This window comes from Lonchura striata, chromosome 8 (genome assembly GCF_046129695.1).
Source record: "Lonchura striata isolate bLonStr1 chromosome 8, bLonStr1.mat, whole genome shotgun sequence".
Lineage (NCBI taxonomy): Eukaryota > Metazoa > Chordata > Aves > Passeriformes > Estrildidae > Lonchura > Lonchura striata.
The window spans coordinates 21,137,904-21,143,893 of NC_134610.1; the positions used below are offsets into that span (position 1 = coordinate 21,137,904).

Below are 5,990 nucleotides of genomic sequence, written 5' to 3' on the forward strand. Positions count from 1 at the left end.
ACAGGCTTATAATAATGACATTTGGGTGAACTACTGTTTGCAGGAACTGTTCACATTCAGTTTCAGAGCAGTCTGGAACATAAACCTGTTTTCTTAGTCATGTGGCAGCTTGTCACAGGTGCCAAAATTTTGAGCTTTCAAAAAATTTTTGTTGTAACATGTCAGTATTTTGCCCTCCACATCACTGCAAAGTCATCAATCATATTCATACTCTTGACTGGACTAAATGCATTACTCCAACATTTTGAAAACTTGGTCTTACCCGCTCATTCCTGGTACTCTTCCCTCCAAGAAGTGCCTTGGAACAGCACAAGAAGCAAGACATATGAGTTCTACTAGTAGATCTAGCAAATGTATTTAATAAATACTAGACTTCCAGATAGAATCTTTATGCAACAGAAACCTAGGAATAAGATAATGGCTGTTATGCAATGCATTACAGTTTTAAAAATAATAATTACAAATGCCAGCAACTTTTTCAGGCGTTTCAGAACTATTTGTAATCAACCAAATCCAGTGCAATTGTATATGACAGTCTAGATATCTTATGGCTAAGCTCCTCATTGACTGAGAATGCTGCACTCTCTTTCTGGTGGCCAGTGGACTACTATGAGAAAATGGTGTTACAGAATTTAGATGTTCAGGCATAACAGTTATTCTGAGTATTGTCATAGCCTGTACATGTATATGTAGGGAACTGTCCACTGAGTTAGACTAGCAGTGTTAAAAAAACAAGTGTTCAATAAAGCATACAAGAATCTATAATATTTAGTAAAGAGGAAGAGCAATTTATAAATACAAGAACTACCTAGAAAGACCTAGATATTACCTAGAATATACACATCAAATCTCTAAAATCTAGTTTAATCTAGTCTCTGTGGGTAGAAAGTTCTGGGCAACTTCTGATGCAGACACATTGCATCTCATATGAGTGAGATGATAGATTTCACTACACTGTAACTGCAGCTCTTGTATTGCAAAAGGATATTTATGGTCCTGCTCTCTATGGTGGTTAGAGCATCCATCTCTGGGGAGCAGTCAGTAAACAGAGAAAATTCCCTGAGATTAAAAAATAGTGTGTGTATAGGAAAGGATAATTATTTCTTTTAAAATATATCCACATAGATATTTTAATAACACTTAAACTCAGAAATTGAAAGCACAAGTCAAAAAGGTTTTCACAGCCAAAGCACACAGTGTTAAATATCTTATTCACTGCCTGTCTCACTCGATGGAGATCATAATTACTACCAAGTTAGTATGAAGCCTGCCAAATGTGCCTGACTTCAGGGCAGTGTGCTCCTTTGCAGCCATTTTTTTTCAGAATGACTAATTATCTGCGTATGATTAATCAAATTGGGATAGTTCAGAGTATGAATGTTGTTTCTAAAAATAAAAATATGTTAGATAGCACCTTAGTGGAGTATCAAGCAAAAAGGAACTATAGAGTTGTTAAATTTCTTAAGGAGAGTGACATATTGATCCCCTATCTTGGATTGATTCAACTATAATTCTATTATTAACATTTTTATGGTATTTTTAACAGTCACATAAAAACAAAAGAATTCAAAAAAATTACCCAAGGATGGTTTTTTTTTCCTTGGTGTGGCTTAGATAGGACTGAGCCACAATAGGCAAAACACAGAATCCTTAATTTTAAGAGTGTTCATTCCTGTGTGAAAGAAAAATATAATACCTGTAAATCAGAAAGCTTAAAAAACACAGCTAAACAGAAATTTCTGACTCATATGCTTTTTTAGAAATTACACTTTGGATCAGTCAACATTTTCAAATAAAATCATATCATAGAACATTCATAATTAACCTAATTACAAAATATACTAATATAGGCTACATCAGAACAGTGATTCTTAACAGTTAGAAAATGCAGCATGATAAGCTAATTGAGATGTGCTCCACAATTCTATTTATTAAAAAAAAATTGTTGACAAGTTCAAATACAATACAGAGAATACCTCAGAAACCGAAAAGATAGTTTCAATAAATGAATAAACGCTTAAACACTTATTTAAAAATCTCTATCTTTTCAGGTATTAAAAACTACACAAATAAAAGCTGCTTCTCAGGAAATAACTCTATTCAGGTATTTAAAACTACACAAATAAAAGTTGCTGCCTAGGAAATAACTCAATATAAGGCAAAAAAACACGCTAAACATATTTCTGAGTGACCAGTGGAATATAAGCATAAAAGGAGACTAACAGTGCAAAATGGTAGCCAGGCACAAGGCCAGCCATTGGAGATAAAAGGACTCCTTCCTTTCCAGTTAATCAGATCTCTGAATTTCAGCTGAAGTTAACAGGTGAAAAGAAGTGAACTTGAGCTTCTTGTTCAAGGTGATGAATGAATGGTTGAAACACCAACTAAACCTGCCCACTTAAACATTGTTCCCACAGTCAAGACACCACTTTCTCAGCTCCTGCAGCCAACACTGCAAGACTAAGAGCTACCTTGTAGGAAAACTGTGCAAGTCATGACTTATAAAGTGCCATGCTTTAGTATTAAGACTATAATCTCATTTTGATATTTTGCTACTCATTTTGATCTCAAAACCCACATGATTTAATTTAGCAAGATATGTTACAACTGTCTGGATGTATAAAGTTTGCTTCTATAATTACCTTTGATTACACACACATGAGAAGCCATACTGTGCCAGAGAAAGGATTCAATCAAACTTTTCTGACTGGGTTGTGCTTTATCTACACACATAAGGTAGCACCCTTCCAGTTATAAACTCTGGTCTCCCCTTGATTGCATGAAAACCTGTATTCATTAAATCCTTTGGAAAGGAGTTGCAAAGTTCCTTTATCCACCGCATTTAAAACAAGTTCCTCTTGTTTTAAACTTCTCTCTCCCATTCCTTTCACATGTTCTTGCACTCTAAGAGACAGCAGTGAGTCTGCATGTACCGTCTTGCTAGCAGCTGTAGTTTTGTAACTCTCTGATACAGCTGCTCCCATTGCCTCCTTTCAATACTATTAGGCCTCCCAGCTTCTGCACAGAAGCTGTTGGTTAAGTCATCTTTGCTGCCCTTCTGTGGACTTTTTCCAGTTCTAAAACTTCATTTTTGAAATGACGTGTCTAGAACTACACCTGATTTTCAATGTCCTGGTTCATAATGGCTTTATACAGTGGGATAAGTATGCTTTTCGTTTGTTCTCTGTTCTCTAATAACTTCTAACTATTGATTTTTTTTTTAACTACTGCCAAGCACTGAGATGATCTTTTCATGGAGCTATTTATCAGAGCCCACACAACTCACTTTTAAGTGGTAATCATCAGTTCAGGCCCATCATCTTCTGGATGAAAAAGGCTTTTCTCCCCAGTGTACATGTACTTTACATTTATATACTCTCAATTTCATCTGGGTAATTTTATTACCCAATCACTTTAGCAATTTTTCACAACTGATCCTCATTATTACTGCCTGGAAGAACATCACACTGTCACCAAATGTCTCATGTATTTTTAAATAGCATAGATCTCCCTTTTGGTACTTTTAATCCTTCCTCAGACCTATGCTGATGTCTCCTTCTCTCCTTAAAAAAAAAAAAAAAAATCAGCACAAAAATGCATAACCATTTTGACATTTTATGTGCTGGTCATCATCTGTTTGTGCTAAAGTGATCAAAAAATGTCTAAGGAAAATTCTGATCCCTGAAACTGCTTAGCCCTTGAATTATTTTGGCTACTTTGATTAGAGTTTTATTTTTATTCTTTAGTTTAACTTAGTTTAGACACAGCTTTGGTTTTCTGAATGATCTTTCCTACTTCTAATAGCTTTTTTTCCATTGCTGATTAGCCATGCCAGGTTCTTTCCACCCTTTATGAAGTCTTTCCAAAGGATGGGGAATGCTCTGCTGCTGTGTGCCTAACTTCAGAGATCTTACTGCCTGGAAGAATTTAATTCTTTTAGTGGCCCATCTCAGCTTCTTTTTAGTGGGCTTCCCTGTTTTTCCAGAGTTGTTCTTTTTGAAGTTAAGAATACTTGTGGTGGATTTTTTGGCCTTTGTTGCTCCTGTGGGGGGACTGACTTGAAGTACATTACAGTCACTGTCACAGAGCAGCGGTTCCATTGTGAGATTCCGAACCAGCTCCTGCACATCACTCAGGACACAAATAAGCTGTCACTCACTGAGGTCTGGTTGTTTGTGGAGCTGATCTCAGGCCCCCTCTCTGCTTTGCTGATCCATCAGCTCCGTCACAGGTGCATGGCTCTCTCAGAGGATTTCACGTGGGTCTGTCAGAAATGGGATTAAAGGAACTGAATTGTTTGCTTTAATAGTCTATGCATTTAATAAATACAGCACAGGCACAAGCTTTCAGAAAAGTGTGACTGTTGAAATAATTGTTACATGCACATCCTAACAAACACATTTTTCCAGTCTTTGGAATTCGAACCCTAACCACCTTAAAAATGGAAACCCCTGATCCTGAGCACAGGTACAGGCAGTGGTAACCAAGGTTTGGCACAAGGCAAGAAAAAAATGTTATGCAACTGCCACAAACAGCTCATGTGATCTGGAAGACAAAACACAGCCAACATATCCTCCCCAAAACTCCAAATAAAGAATTTACCAATCAATTTTAACACAAAATGAAGTTAATTCTTTAAAATAAAAGGACCCCTCATGCAGGGTTTTTGCTCCCATCTCTTCATCTTTCATGAAAGACAGAGCTCTGAAGTTCACCAGATGCTTCCATCTATCTCTGTTTTGTGTGTGGCTAGTTTCCAGGCCCTGCCAAGAACAGTAGCACCATAAATCCTTAAGACACAAAACAAATAATTTTGCTGGTGGGTGAAGGTTTGGAGACCTCTGTGTACTCTTTCACTGTACTCCTTAGAGACTCAAAGGAATGTTGAGGAAACCCAGAGTGTCTTACACATAATTATTGTTTTACAATACAGCACTTATTTGCTTATGTGTCTAACTGAAGGTTTCCCTACCTACTCTGTCCCCTCAGCACCTTTTATCTGGTACTTATAAGTGTTTAGTTCCGTGTTTGCTCAGTACAAGACAGAGCACCATCTGTCTGATCTGCACAACAGTAACAAAATCTTAGGATGTTCATTCTCCTTAAATTAAGAGCTTGAGTGTTACTGTGAGCAAAAACATTTTGTTAGAATAAGGCATTTGGTGTACCTACCCAACAATGCTGATTTACTGAAAAACTTCCAGCAGTGGGATTCATGCATGTGACACACTGACAATTGTGGATTTCTTTTAACGTCAGTTTCTGTCTGTCATACCTATGTAGTTACAAAATAACAAAGGGATAATAAAGTGCAATTGTATATTCACAGTTTGAGATTTCTATTGACAGATCTTCATACTGAATGCTTCTACAAGAAAGTGTGATTATATAGCTCTCTGTTAAAAGAGCTGAAAATCTCTCCTTTGTTACAACTCCCTTACACACCATTACTATCATTTGGTATATTTTAAGGGATATGTCAAAGTTGACAGGTCCAAATTTGGCCTCCTCTCACCAAATTATATTTGCAGATTTGGAATATCTTCCATATAGGAAAATATTCCAGTAGTCACCTCCAAGACAAGGGCTAACTCTGTCTAACTGCAGGTCAGCCAATAAGCCAGCAAAAAAAATGCACAAAATGCAGGTATATGCAGGTATATGTTCTACACTATCCTTCCTCTTCTGGCCTATGTATCAAGCTGATACTGGGCTGAAAAATCACTCTGCTTATTCATTTACCTATGAGATAGATGGTTTTATTAGTTCAGCTTTTTGTCTCTAACTTTCCACAGTACCCTTGAAAGCTCTATTTTATTACCACCATCACATGAGTGTTCTACCAGAGCTTTACTTACAACTTTTAGAGTAATGTTCTGGCTTCTCTTCTCATGTTGTGTGAGATTAACAATGACAGATAGTTAACTTCTTGGATCATTGTTTTCTAGGCTTCAAATTAGCTCAATAAAATTTTCTCAATATATGAGAAA

General features: G+C 36.6%; 1 long non-coding RNA gene across 1 annotated transcript; it reads right to left on the reverse strand.

Annotated features, from left to right (window-relative positions):
- Nucleotides 1-364: 364 nt before the first annotated feature.
- On the reverse strand, nt 365-4,170 carry LOC110482877 (uncharacterized). The gene is made up of 3 exons (XR_002467472.1): nt 4,160-4,170; nt 1,580-1,672; nt 365-403 (listed from the first exon to the last, which is right to left on the reverse strand). It is a non-coding gene; the product is annotated as an uncharacterized LOC110482877 (long non-coding RNA).
- Between the last annotated feature and the right edge of the window lie 1,820 nt (nt 4,171-5,990).